The sequence below is a fragment of the Bombus terrestris genome, chromosome 5 (assembly GCF_910591885.1).
Source record: "Bombus terrestris chromosome 5, iyBomTerr1.2, whole genome shotgun sequence".
In the NCBI taxonomy this organism is placed as follows: Eukaryota; Metazoa; Arthropoda; class Insecta; order Hymenoptera; family Apidae; genus Bombus; species Bombus terrestris.
Window position 1 is genome coordinate 9252531 of NC_063273.1, and position 15903 is coordinate 9268433.

The 15903-nt window shown below is 41.5% G+C and overlaps 1 long non-coding RNA gene across 1 annotated transcript in view; it reads left to right on the forward strand.

The window, feature by feature from the left end:
• Nucleotides 1–15903, forward strand: part of LOC125385119 — a 196303-nt gene that overhangs the window by 150896 nt on the left and 29504 nt on the right. The window lies entirely within an intron of this gene.

Here is a 15903-nt window from a genome sequence, read left to right on the forward strand (position 1 = left end):
TTTCTCGACCGTACTCCCACTCCTCTCGAAGAGAATCCAAGCAATAGGTACACCAGCAGCTTGCGGTGGAGAGGTGGTGAGACGGAGCTATCTGATGATATTCCCTTCTCATTCTTCCACATGACTTCTATCTCTCTTTCTGCGTTTCTCTTCTCCGACGTTAGGCTAAGGTAAGAGCGCTCAGGTGAGACGAGGAGCCGTATCTGAAAGAAGGACACGAGCAACGAAAGGGAAGAGAGAGGAGAGGGATCGGGAGACAGGATAGTCGGCGCGCAGGTAGCTAACGCTGAACGAAGAGAAGGCGAATACGATGGGCCTTTGCCAAGACGAAGACAGGAAGAACTTCTCTCTACGGCGACCTGCACGGATACAAACAGAGCATCGAGTCATCGACGAGGCAGCCAGGCAGCCAGGGCTCTTGGCCACCCGGCATTATCGTGTCTCCAGGATCGTCTCTGTCTCTCCTGTCTGTTATTCGTCGTTCGTTCCTCCTCTGGCTTGCTACCTTGACAAGGATACCTGGCCTACCTTACCGGAGGAGAAACGAAGACATTGGCACACACGTACGCTCGAACGTTATCGTGCGTTCGTGTCTTTGTTACACGTAATGGAGCCTCCTAAGGCTTTCTCCTTGTCCGTCTCGCTACCTTGAGAAGGATATTCCCGGGAGTTGGCCGTCCAGTCGGGAGGAGACAAAGAAGGAGGACACCGCGTACGTAGATTATCGTAATTCTCCTCTCCCCTCGTCGCTGGAGACCGTCCTGGTCTCTCGTTCGATCCCCGAAGCGTTTCACCTCCGCCGTATTCTCCCACCTTGAGAAGGATGTCCAGATATCCGCGAGATACCTGTGGACATCCTATGAAGACTTAAGGTCGAGCGGCCAAGGTGAACGGAGACGAACGTGAATTTCGATCCACGTGTGATTATTTGTACGCTTCTATACCATTCGGTTTATACGTTCTATACAGCTTCCGATATAACTTTCCGTACGAAGATATGCTTTTGCAGAAGATATACTCGACTTTCTTCTGCTTTGTTCTGCTCCGTATGTGATCTAGAAAGATCGCGTCTTCCCGGTGAAGAGGTATGGCGGCGACGGTGAACGATACCGCCGTCCCCTTCTTTTATCGCGCTTTTTATCGGCGACAGAAGAAGAAGAAAAGGAGGAGGAGATTCCTCGTGGACGTTCTATGAGGCTCGTTCGACGGTTGGCAAAAAACGACACCCTTGCCGAGGAAGAAGACGAGGACGAAGAAGAACAACAAGAAACGCGCACGAAGAGAAGGAAGGGAAAACGAGGAGGGAAGAGAAGAAAGGAGAAAATGGAAAAGGAACGAGACGAGATATGGAGGCAGCGGTCCGTGCACCGATATAGTCACAGACACACGTGCGTGGCTATTGATTCTCTGTTGTGTGCGCTCTCTTCTCTGTGCGTGAGAAAAAGAAGAGGAGAGTGGTATAGAGAGGCAGACACAGCGAAGAAGAAACGAAGCTGCCGTAGCTGGCTTCTGCTGGTGCCGGCGGCAGCGGCGGCCGGCTACGCGAGCGGAGATGGACTCCGGATCGAAAGAGCGAGAAGTTCGGGATGCCGCGCGAGGGGGAGGCAGCCAGTCGGCCAGTCAGCCGGCTGGACAAGAAGGTGGAAGCAGAGAGACGAAGGCAGAGAAGTGGAGGAGGAGAGGAAGAAAAGGCCGAGAAGGAGAGAAGAGAGTGCGTGGTGAGCCCTCCTCGATAGGAGAAACGAGAGGCAGAGGAGAAAATGAGCGACCAGGACGAAGAAATCATCGTTCTTTCCCTTTCTGTCTTACACGTCTTCTGTCTCTTTCTCCTCTCTGGTTTCTCCTCCCTGTTTGGTCCTCTTAGGTCTGCGCACCGAGGGAGAGATTAAAAGGAGAAAAAGGAGGAGATGGAATTAAAAGGAGGAAAAAAAGAAGGAGGTAGGAGAGAGAAGGAAGGAAAGACGAGGATGAAGCGAGAGGGAGACTGGTGAAAAATGGACAGCCAGCGAGAGAAGACAGCCTCGGGCTACGTCGCGCGCTGCGACCCTGCTCAGGGAGGGATCTTACTGTTCGTTCGTTTAAAAGATATATAAAGTTGCGCGCGGGCGCGAGTAAAAAGCTTCAGCGAGGAGAAAAGGAAATTATTGCTCGCGCGGCAATGATGTTGCACCGCGTCGCGCCGACGCCGAATGTTCCCGGCGATGTTTAGCAGGGAGTAATTAGGGGATCGGTGGACTTGTGACGGCGCCGGCCGCGGACGGCACCGGGCGATACGCGAGGCTGGATCATTTGAATACGCACGCCTTCTCGTGAGAATCGTCGCCGGTCGTTACGCGTGCACGTTACCGCGTGGGTGGCTGCACGCAACCGCGTGGGCGGATCGACTTCGCCAAGGAGGAGGAGGAACGACGACATTTTCGTCGGGGAGAGGGGACTCTGCTCGGTTGACGGCGCTCTCTTCTGACGATACGACCTCGAGTTTTTCTTCACCTTCGGAGAGAATCCGGCGAGAGCTGGGGATTCGAGCCGCGAGGAAATTGGACGGTGCGATGTGTTACAGGGTCAATTTGACGAGTGATCGATTGTTAGTGGAGATTATAATTATTTTTCATAGATACCTTCTGCGAGTAGTTTACCTAGCGTTAATCGTTGTTTAGAGATACAGAGCTACCTAGACAAATTGGTTTACAGACGTTCAAGATTCTTATCTCCTCCAACTTTTTCTCTTGATAAAGTATGTTAGTTAGGTATTTTTTTAAGGGAGGAAACGTAAGTCATTCGTTGTTAAGATGTAATTCTACGTTTCCTTGTTCATAGATGTCGAGTAATATAGAAATATTATATAGAATTGATTTAAGGATACTTAAATTTGGAATATTCTTTAGATTATGGTAATGTATTGTATACCTGATAGATTTCGTTTGAGAAATGTAAATTGGCTGTTAAAAGGTTTCTCGTTGTTCAGAGACAGAAAGATATATGGAAGAATTATACAGTAGTAATTTAGGGATGTTAAAGTTCGGTATCTCGTCAAGGTTACGATAATGTAGGTCACAGAATTCCTCTTTGCGCGAGTTGAAAGATTTTAAAAAGTCAAGGTGACCTGGAAACGTCATTCAAATTAATGAGTTTACTTAAATATACTTGGTATGTCATGTGTTCGATTTAAATGTATGATTTAACGGCTCCGTGTGCCATCTTAACCGCGATGCAGCGAATGTAATAGCGTGGAATTATTTCACATGAACTTGCCAACTTTCTTTGATTCATCGCGATTAACGGAGAACGGTAAAATTCTTTATTAATTCATGAAAATGAGGGAAAGAATTCTTCACGGACATCTGAAGAGAAAATTTCAATTTATGTTAATTAGAAATGATTCGTACATTTTATTCGAACCTTTATTACAGTAAACTACATAAATTTAGTTAGATGCTGCTTAGATAGATACATTAAATTGGTCGTTTTATTAGAAACATCGATAGATTTTGTCGTAGGTCGTGTCGCTTGTAATTGCATGTATGATTCTGAAATACGCGTCCTCCGCGACAGCACAGTCATTTGTCATTGACCACGAAAATTCCTCTCTTTCTCTCTCTCTCTCTCTCTTTCATCGCTATAGTCGTTTCATCGCGGAATTATACTAGCCTGGCAGATTTCTCTGAATCGCGTGAAAAATAATTGCATTCCTCTCTGAAAACTTGGAATTAGCTTTTCTGGAATTTTGTTTAAAGCAGACGTAACGCCCCAAATGCCAAATAAATCAAGAGAAAAATATCAGGGAATACTTTGTGTTTGTTCTTTTTCTTTTTCCGCGTAATTTGGATCGATTACATTTTCTAATCTTAGTCTCTGATCTGAAGTAGCAGAGAGTAATAATACTCTGATCCTAATGTACACGTCGAGATGCTAATCTTTTTTCTCGGCTGATTGTAAAAAGGTTTTTAGCACCTCTGTACCTGTCGATCGACGAGCCGCCTCTGTTCGATCCGCACGATCCCTCACGGGTTCTCTGTTTACTCTCGAAACGCGGGCAAGAGCGACCAGTGACCGGTCTTTCGTCGAACAGGTAGTTTATGATGTATTGTGGCCGTGCACGTGAATAGATGCAACATCGACGTCTCTCTGAATGAAACGCGTGAACCGGTCGCCGGCCATTATACGCGAGAACACGAGCGCGCCGTTTAATCGCAGCGGTGACTTCGACGCCAGCACAAGTCAGTCGCGCCGAATCTTCGTGGGGACTTCGATTGTCGCCACTGACCTCGCGTTCAACTCTTCGGTGTCGCAACATAATTACACTACGTTCGTTTTTGTTTCATTCTTTAATGCGAGATAATTCTTCTTCATTGTTTATTTTTATCGACAATGTTTAGACAAATACAAGTGGATATCAGGTATTTCGTTATATCGCTCTGGAGAGGTTTCTCGGATTTTTTTTACTCGATAATATTCATTTAACAATTTATTAATTCGTACGTAACAGTTTCGTATTAATTAAAATATCGAATATACGTTGTTTATTTATATATTTGATTTTTAAGAGGGAACTTCATAAGGTACATGTATTTGAACATATTGGGAAATTAATATTTGAATATTTCTTCCGTGGGACATTGCTTTAAAGAAAGTTTTCTAGGATTTATTTTACGGGAGGATAACAATTTTGTCACGTTAATAAAACTTTGAAGTGCGGTTTGCGAGGACGCGAATAGGTTGAAGTTGCTAAGTACGAAGTCAACGAACGTCTTCTTTAAGAAAGAAAGAAGATAGTGACTCATTGTGGTTTAATGGCGCCTCTCGTGAGCACAAATGCGAGTTTTATGCCTCCGCGCTTAGCAAGTCAACTATACTTTGCAGAAATGTTTGTTATAATTAAATTTGAATAAATTCCAAGCAAACTTCATTCTTTATCCGTTCTTATAAACAACATTTCCTTTCGAGAAAATTGTATCAACGATTTTCCTTAAATATTACCGATTAAAATTTTACGTAACTCAAAATTATTTAACATTAAAAAATTCGTCTGCTTCGTTCCTCGTCTTTAAAGAGACACATTGACACATTAATATGTTTGTCTAACATTCCCTACCAAGACTTCGATACATAGCTCGAAGTTGTTTAACACAAAATAATCTTTAGCGAGATAAATTAACATGCAAGTTACTCAGAATCTGAACCAATCAACAGCTGTTTTTGTTTTTACTCGCACATGATTATCGTTCAACTTTCCAAAAAGACACATTTCCATAAATTTGCTTGTCAGAAGGAAATGGCATAACGAATCGTAAATTTCAAGGCAAATTTAGCTGCTCGATCTATGTAGCTAATCAGAAATTTTAGCCTGCCTATTTTTCTCTCGTAATCCAATCTGAAATTCCTCGACTGTATCAACCTACCGAAACTCCACCGCACACCGCTGCTACTCGAAGTCGTTCGAGTTACAAAAAATTTCATCCCACGCAAACTTCCAAACTACATGCAGCCCACACCATTCAGTTTATACACGTAGCCACGGGAGAAATAAGTGCAAAACGGTTGCTTGGACGCGTAGTAACGCTCGGCTGGAACTTTCACCGGGAGCCTGTGTTGCGCGCGTAACTCGTCGAAGCGGGCCGCGCTCGTTCCCAGTTAATTACAAATCCGTGGAAAAAGAAGCGTGTAGCGGCGGCCGTTGATCGGCCGTTCCGTGCGTTTCCAATCGTCGGCGACAGGAAGCGCGTCGTGATAACGGTATCGAAAGTGTTACGCGTGTACGCGAGGTTATCTGCTCGAGCGTGCGTCGCGCCGGAACGCGCGATCCTCCGTTAATTTACGCCGCGGAGTCGCGTTAATCGCGCGGAAAATTTACGATTTTCGCCAGCCCGTTGGCGCCTTTATCGAGCCGTGTCACGGAAGCCGCGTGTAAGTAGTCGCGACCGATCCCCGCTTCCAGCTACGAGCGATTCGACGATTAGTCGAAGGTTGAGCGAGTGGACGTGTTCCAAGACGTGTTCATCGTGTCCAATGCGACTAAGAGTACAGTGAATTTCGCAGATTTATAGCCGACGTGAGGTTGGCGAGTTAATCGAGCTCTCTCAGAGAGAAAAGGAGGAGAGCGAGAGCTTTCTACCTTGGGTCGAGAAGTTTCGCGACCGCGATGATGGACTGCGTGAACTTGACTGGCGTGAATGAACAGCCTGTTTGTTTTGCGCTTTTTGCGGCGTCGTTGTTTCATGCGTCACGGTGTTGCACGATGCAACGCCGCAGACTTTCGAAGGAATTGAAGAAGGAATATCATCGGGAATATTCTTCTGGGATTCGTTACGAATATAATATGGTCCTTCGTTTCTTACACCAAAGATGGGATTAGCTTCGTTGAGTTTTGAGAACTTTTTCCTGAGATAGGTCCTCTTTTTTTTTCTTTTAGATTTAAACAAATATTTATAAAATCTAATACGTAGTATAAATTTCCTAAGTTATAATTAACTTTTGTGGCGCATCGTGTTGCGTGTCTCATTTAGGGTTTGTTGAATTCTTTGTACTCATCAAGTTTGGATCCTATATTCTTAATAGTTACACGCATCGCCGAAACTCATTGCTAATTAATAGCTAATTTTCCCAAAGACAGAATATCTACTTAGTTTGACAAAAAGCAAGGCGAAGGTATTTATTGATATTTTTTTCCCTACAGATTTTTGTAATTTTTAGTAATTTTTCTTCTCACTGAAAGATATATTTGACTCACTATAAAGTATTATATAAAAAAAAAGTGAAATACGATATAGAAGGAAAGGTGATTACGTAATACTGCCCATTACAGCGTGAGAGATTCAAATAGGATAACAATCAGGCCATAAAACAAAATTTATTACCGAAAAGTATCAGTCCGTTGTTATTGTTGATTTCGTTCGTTTCTTCCTCGTGAAACAGTGTATCCACGCAATTGCTCACGGTTCTGCAATACCATGACCATTATTCGCGCGTATGACAGTCGATAAGCTGGAAGGTAATGAAATGCTTATTGCTCGCACGATATTGTTGAACGGCGATTGTTATCGCCGACTTTCCCATTCCTGAGAATCGGTCAGTGCGGAAAGCGAACGAGCTCTCGTCCAGCCGAGGCGTGCACACGCGTGGTTTTCTCCTCGTTACTTTCGCGCATGGGCGAAAACCAGCTTGTAATCGTCCATACTTTATTCTAAATTGAATACTGTTCAAAGCTCATTTAAATGTCGTGGAATAGCATCATTAAAATTTATGATTTTTCTATTGTATTATATTTATACAAACTCAAACAAACTGTAGGTACACCTACAGATACTTCTATGAACATATTTTAAAATATCATTAATTGAAGTATTAGCGGACTCTAGGATTCAATTAGAGGAAGTACATGTACATTGACTTCAAAGAAACCATCGATGCAGCATTGTATTTATCATAGCGCGTACATGTTAATTAGTTATCCGCGTATATTAAATTTCATCCGATTTAGCAGGTCCGCGATAGTATGACTGCGGAATGAAATATAGAACCTGATAAAAAATGCTTCGTTAGAAAACGAAAGGTATTTGTCGATGTTTCCTGTAGTTAGTATATATTTTATTATTCTGGTGCATTCGTCAGAAGGCGCATCCACTGCAACCCTGTCCTTTCTCATTTATTTTCTTATCTCTAATTTTTCCCTCAGAGGATCCAGTTCTTTAAATGACTTCGGTAGAGTCGGCGAAGTGAAACCGGCGCGAATCGGCGAGCGCATTTTATCGTCCGCGTTAAATCGTCAGAGACGCCTTTTCTTTCCTTTCTTCTCAAGCGTATTGTGTAATCCCGTGGACAAAGCGGTCGGTTGGCGCGCGAGTCTTGCCAGAGGACTATTTATAGCGTGAAAAAACTGGCCTGTTAAGCGACCGTGTCCAAATCGAAATCATTTAATCGAGTCACGATTAATGGACGCGATTAGTCGCGCGCGCGAGAGGAAACGACGTCGCGACGGAGATGCCGGCGGCGTGCGGCGAGGCCGAGCTGTCGAGGTCCAGAAAAAGAACTTTCTTCTCTCTAACGGCGCACTTCCAGCGGTGTTTCGGCCATTCGTCGATTAACGCGTTCACGCACACGCGATCGATATGCATCGATCGACGCGCCGTGTAAAAACCTGCCAATTAATTTGTATAACACATCGAAGACCAACGTTGCAACGTTTAATTTGCAATTTCTTTTGGTCATTCATGTATCAATTAACATTGCACATACGTAAATTTACGTCAGACTTCTCCTTCCTTAATGCAGTTGATAATTGAACAGATAGAAGAAAAATTTAATAAGCAGTATTAGCTCACGAAACTTAAATCTTAAAAAAAGTCACATCTCATACGCACCAACGTAATGATTATGTTGTCGATTTTCTTTCGTACGATCTTTGTAAAAGATGTGCTTATTAGTAGGCGGCGGATATTTATGCAAATTAAAGGAATCGAATCTAAGTAACCATTTCTTTCGGCAATTAAATATCACGAGTACTCACGCTGAATATTTTATATAATTTTCCGTCTTACGTGCGGGTTCTCTATATTTGTGTGCTTTTAAATTTCCTACAAATGCGTAAAAATCCGCAATCTATTTACTTATCAGAGAATACCATTGGCATTTGTTTCGTGAAAAAAGATACGGATAAACTGTGAAAAAGTTAGTAAGGATACTCGTACTAAGAAATTTCGGTACTTATACGAAGGAAACGTGGCTGATCAGGCGTTAAGCGCATTTGACGTTATCGATGCAAAATAGCCGCGCGGTTTAAGTATGCGACGCGAGGTACGTTTGTGGAGATACATAAAGCAAACGGCCGTGTTATCGCGCCGCGCGTGTCGTTACAACGCGACTCTTTTGTAAAGTAAAATCGTAATCGTTGCGCGCTCCACGAAATATGACGCATGAATAATGCATGTCTTTCGATGGTTAAATTTATTTATTGTTTTCGTATATTTCATTGTTCATGTAGCTACATATTCCGTTTCGATCTTTTACGATCGAACCAGACGCATATTTATTAAATAATTGTACGTTCATCCATAATAAATAATATTCGGGCAGTGACACGATCCCGTATGAAATATTTTTGATATGTTTTATGAACGATCGCCTGACTCGTGCAAACTGCACGCAGTTTACCGCTCTCCAGTTGTAAATACGTACAATTATTTCACACGTCACGATCATACGTCATTTATCAACGTTAGGCCTCCTCACGAACCAGATCATAGTACACGCCTTTAGAAACTGTAAAACTTAACTTGTCATTGTAAAATTTCCGCTTTCCTTTACAAAATCCGTAATAATGTAAGGCGATCTGTGTTAAGTATCACATTAACGCAATAGAAAATGACGAAAATTATGTCCTTTTCCTCGATGCATATTGTTGAAGTAATTACTTCAAGAAAAACTCTACACCTTTTCTTTTGTATATTCGTGACCTGGAGACCGCTGTTACGAAGAGAATAGAATTTAGTGAAAAAAGTTCAAAATAAGGGGAGGTCCATATTATTGTGCCCTCGAATATAAATTTTGTTTTGGGTTACAAAGTCGAAAAACAAAAGAGCTATAAGTAGATTTCTATTGCTGTTTCTTATAGCCTTCAGCTAGAGCTACACACCAAGGTTAGCTTTTTGCTAATGTCCTTTGCTATAAATATATCAACGTGCTCCCTATCATCCCTCCTATTGTATTGTAACACTGAAAGAGTGAGGATCAGAATCAGCATACACTATACACTATACACTATACACTATACACTATACACTATACATTATACCTATACCTATACCTATACCTATACCTATACCTATACCTATACCTATACCTATACCTATACCTATACCTATACCTATACCTATACCTATACCTATACCTATACCTATACCTATACCTATACCTATACCTATACCTATACCTATACCTATACCTATACCTATACCTATACCTATACCTATACCTATACCTATACCTATACCTATACCTATACCTATACCTATACCTATACCTATACCTATACCTATACCTATACCTATACCTATACCTATACCTATACCTATACCTATACCTATACCTATACCTATACCTATACCTATACCTATACCTATACCTATACCTATACCTATACCTATACCTATACCTATACCTATACCTATACCTATACCTATGCCTATACCTATACTTATACATATACTTATTTCAATATATTTTTCTATTACAAATTCATCCACTCGTTCCTCTATCAGTCAACCCCAACACATATGTACGTGTTACTCTATTTAAATAACATTCATACTAACTGATAACATTTCAGTTAAGGATTCTTAACGATTTAGAATGTTAAAATAGGAACACGAATTGTGTAATACAAAATGATAAAACTTACGGCCAGACTGTGTCTACCTGTGCAGACTCATATTTAAATGAAGACACGTAAAGCAATAGAACCTAAGCGAAAATTTGTTTTGCCTACCAAACGTTACCAAAATGTTCGTTCCATGCATTTTTCCACTTTCAGGTTCTCCCTAAACGCATAAAAATCCGCAGTTTAATTAGACTGTTGTCTGGTCGTTTTAACACATTGTTCGCTGTCCCGATAGATCGTTCGGTGAACAAATTAAGGCAGCGTTGCTGTAACGGTACGCGAAAATCGCGCGGATGCCCGAGGGTCGTTCTTGCGACTCCGTTTACTGGCGCGGCGTGTATCCGTTGGCTCCGTGAAGCCGGCGAAATTGCGCCGCTCCGTGCCGTTAACTTTTCGCAAGAACGGAAAACAGTTACCCCGCTCAGACATGCAGCGGCCGGGGGATAAGGAGAGCGTTTCATTGACTCTCCACTGCCGGGACCTTAATGGCCGGCACGGAGCTGCTACGAAACCGACAAGAAAATCCCTCGCGGCGGCCACGCTTGTCTCTACTCTTCGATCGGAGGAAATTCGACCGGACAGGCGACGTCTTTCGATTACTATGCTCTGACTACGTGGATTTCTCCCTTTTGAGCATAGAACGTGGAAATGTCTATAGCAGTGAAACGAGATACTATCTTGGCGACGATCAGGTACTATGTTTATAAGATGGTTACATAATATCAAAATTATAAGCCTTCGAGGAATTCAGATTGTCAAACGATGGAAAGTTAATTTTAATTAGGTTACAGGTACAGGAAGGTAGATTATTTGTTCCAAATTTTAGATGTTGTATTATGTTTTAGTTAGTTTGACATTTAGACGTTTCGGAGGAATTAAGAGTCAATTGAACAAGTTGAATTTTTATCAGATCTGTTCCTGAGAAATTAGGCTTCGATCAGTGTAGCGTTAAGATACCAAGTTTAGAAGTCGTGGGAAGGCAAAGTTCAAAATGTTAATTCCTAATTAAGTTAGTTTCGTTACTAAACAACGTTAAGAAGCTTTTTGAAAAATTAAAATCAGTTTGTTGGAGTTCCATTTTAATTGAATTGTACGTGATGCTACAACGTTATAGAATTTCACTACAGCGAATCGAACATCAATTTCAAGCGGACACGAGTTCGAAACTCATATTCATTTCCGACACATCGAAAGTTCGTAACACGAACCGCTCCAATTTGTGAGATAAGATTTAGAGACCTAATTTAATTATTTCACGAATAAAGAAACCATTTTTCCCTTACAAAATAAACGAAAAGGTTGTAAGAATTCGGCAGTCTAAAATTTCCTTTGGTCATCGCCGAAAAAAGCACACGAGTCAAATCGAGGCTGCGTTCGCGGAGATTTGCATTCCCCTTCGTTAGAAGATATCCAGAGGGAATTGGTGGACGAGGGGCGCGAAACGGGACCCAGATATGCCCAATCAACGGCCACGCAGAAAGAGGGAACACGCACGAGACGAATACGAAAGTGTGCGAAACGCGGGGACCCGGCTTTCGTGCATTCGTGCACTCTCGATTCGTGTGTCGCCAACGCAACACGAACACGTTCAGCCATCGTGGATTCGTGAACAACCATTGGAAGAACCCGCCATCGAGGATAGCCCCGAAAACCAAGCGGCAGACTTCTTTTATCGCGTTTGATATCGCTTGGTGATTCGAATGCTGGACCAAAAGCAAAAGAATCGAGAAAGTCGGAGATTGCAGGTGGAATCTTCTTAGAAGCGAATAATATTTTAGATCTTCATCTTATTAGTGTGTTCGATGGGTTGTTTTGAACGTATTTGTACGTAAAAGTGAAAGAAATTGTTGTTTATCGTAATTGTCAGATGTAAGAAATTGAGATAAAGGTATCGAAATGAACGAATATCTTTTGGTCGTACTGTAGAATTTCACTTATCTGAATACGCCGAGAGACGAACTTTTCGTTCACTCAATAGGAGTTCGTTTCGATAAATGGATTTGAGTTTTGATTCAAATCTCATTTGAATAAGCGAAGTTCGAATATTCTTCTTTTTCTTTGCCGGTCATATATTTTTGAAAATTCCTTGATATCAGTGGATGACGAATATTTCTCTCAATTCAGAAAAGAGAAACTTGAGCTTGAAAAGAGACGAAAGAAGAGTCCTTGAACTCAATGAACAAGAAATATTTCCTTCGATTTAAAAAACAGAAACAAAGATAAAAATCCTGCGAAGAACAAATCCAATCACCGCGACAAACTTTTGCAAAGCCACAAGTATTTTCAAGCGCACTGATCTCCCAAAGAACCTTCCTGAACGCAGTTTCAAAAAATCTTGCGAAACAGATAGCTCTCTCTCTCTCTCTCTCTTTTTTAAAAAAAGAGAAAAATAACGTTTTCGTAACTGTGTTCCCACTCACCCAACTCGTGTCAGAATGATTTAGAAAGCAAACGAACTGAAAAGCTCCGAATTTCGCTGGTTCAGCGAACCGCCAAGCATAGTTCGCGCGTGTATCGCTATAATTTACAGTGCGCCACCCGACATGGCAAAATATATGGTTACATCCAAAGAGAAACTTTCGTACACGGTCCACCGTCACCTCTGTTGATCGAAAAAGAAAAGTAAGCCAGATACTACAAGAAAAATCATGATCTCGAGGCACAGACGCGGCGCGCTTTTCGATCGCTGTCGATCGTCGAACGAATATTAATGATGCGCCATTGTGTGGCTCTTTTGCAACCGTCGTCTCAGTGGCGCAATTTTTCCACGCCACCGAGACGCATCTCTGCTGCTTTGATACATGACGCGTGCACCAGCGTCGAGAATAATTTATCATTAGACGGTTACGCAATTAACTCTGATTAGCCTCCTCCCTGTCTCCGCCTCTTTGATCACTCGTCGTGCGCCTGAAAATTTCAATCCGTCGTAGTTTCGTGGAGGTAGGTTAATTAGCCGCTGGATTGCGTAATGAAACGATGACAATCGCAAAGCTGTCGAAGGCACGCGTTCTCCAAGTGTTCGCGACATCGTTGAATATCGAAGTATGTAACATCGAAGTATCGATGTTAATCGACGAGTTATCAGACACATCCTAACGATCCTATTCAGGCAGAGCATGGTTGATGAAAGTTTAAAGAAGTTTCGATTCGAAGGAGAACTTTCGGTACTGATGTGTTCCAATGTGATCGGTTAAACAGAGAAGAATTAAAGTTTGATTAAGGAAGATTGTTACGTCGTGGAGGTTCTGGAGAATGGATGAAAGAAAGGGCTGATTTCTGTGCTGGGTCTTAACCTTTACCAGATATAGAGATTACATAATCGATAATAGGAAATCATAAAAGCTACTTAATCCCACGTTCTTATGTTCTTAGCCTCGAACTTCTATGTTATCGATGCTTTTTGTCTGTTTAATCTTTCTTCTTTCTCGCTCAGTTTCTCTTCAATAACATCATAGCGTTTAATCCTTCGTCCCTTCTCTTCCTCCATCATACACTCTCGCAAACTAGCCTGAAAATTTCATCCTCGACATAAACAACACTTTCGTGTCGCCAATTTTGTTATCCTCGCCACAAAACGTGTCATTCCTTCGATCCTTAATCATTAATAAGTAACACAAAAATAAGTTAAAAAAGAAGTAAACAAGAGAAAAAGATAAATCCAGATAGAAAACAATCCTATTACGAAATCATTCACCTGGGTTTTCCACGTGTGTCTCTTTGGCTATTCCACTATCTGCTCAATCAGATAATCGTTTTTCCTCTTAGTCATCGCGGTGACCTCGGCCAAAGGGTCCTATAGGTATACGGGACTTTCCTACCTGCCTGTCTCGATCCTGGCGCTGCCTTCATCTACCTGAGGCGACTTTATATTTATCTCGAGGCCTATATACGTACACATACCAACACCCTAACACGCTGTAACGAATACTCGGACAGATACTCGGCGTGGCTCCGAGGTTGAATGCATTTTGGCTGAGGATGTTGCGCCATGGTCAAACGTCGAGAAGAGATGCACCTGTCAGGTCGAGCAACACCCCCGTCAGGTTTTTACCTGGTGGAGCGTAAAAAGCCAAAAAACGTTTACCACTTCGCCTGAAAGGGAGGAGAAAGGGAGGACATGGGTTTCCCTCATCTAATCCGGCATCGTAACTTTTTCGTAATGTCAGGAGGAGGATCATCCAAGTACATTCCAGCCGTGAGAACCGCTCCCTTCTTCCGATGTTTCGGTTCTTTGACGTCGACCTGCTTCCTGTATTATATTCCTTTGTGTACCGTTATCTGTGTAGGAAGCTATTGACAAAAAGGATATAGGACATCCCTTTAGTAGGTCTTAAGTTTACATTGCGTTGCGAAGGTGTTATGTCGTTGGGTATATATTACAGGTAAATAGATTCGAAGTTTTTATGGTGTTAGGATAGGAAAATATGAATTTCTGACAATGTTATAATATTTTATTTAGGAACTTTTGTATATCATCACATATTCACGTATTTCCACGATAAAAGATGGACCGTGTATGATCTTGAAAATTTCGTATTCTTAGAATCCTTAGATTTCTTAATCCCCGGATCCCTTAAATTTGGAATTCCTAGATTCTTTAAATTTTGAATCCTTAGAATCTTTGGATCTTTCAGATTTTAAGTCCTTAGATTCCTTAAATTCTGAACTCCTACATCCCTTAAATTTTGAATCCCTAGATTCCTTAGATTTTGCATCCCCAGATCCCGTAAATTTTGAATTCCCAGATTCCTTAAATTTTGAATTACTAATTTCCCTAAATTCTGAATCCCTACATCCCCTAAATTTTTAATCTCTAGATTCCTTAGATTTGGCATTCCTAGATTCCATAGATTTTGAGTTCTTAGATTCTTTAAATTTTGAATTCCTAGATTCCTTAAGTTTTCAATCTTTAGATTCCATAAATCCCTTAAATCTTGAATCCTTGAAATCCTTAGAATCAAACTTTCAATCCTTTTAAAGACATCCAAATGAGAGGGATAAAGTTGAAAATTGAACTTTTTCTGACAGTTTTTAAAGCTTATAAGCAAATTTTTTTGGTTTATATATCAAAAGTGTGATAGGAAAATATGAATTTTTTTAAGTGTCGATTGCTCGTTTAATCCTGTAGTCATGCGGTGGGTGGTCTAAAATACAAACAGTCCCATTGAGACAGACTTAACCTGTTTAGCCTTAAGCATAGATTTGTATCAGTTTCGTGAGGGATGCTTGAGAGCGTGTTTAGAGGAGTATATATTTTCCAACCTGCCACAGGTGAGCTGTGAAGAACGTGCCGAGCAATGATTTACATTTATTTCTTCTTATAGAAATTCTTCTGAAACGGGTCTTATAATTCAATATAACGTCTCGTAAAATTCCTCAAGGTTTATGGTATTTCAGGATAAGTATCGGTAAATTCGAATCTTCATTTCCGACAAGACATTTTATATTTAATATATTTACGTATAACTGCGTACTACGTTCGTACATGAACTTTCTAAAAATCAAACTAAATAGCTGAACATTTTGTGGAT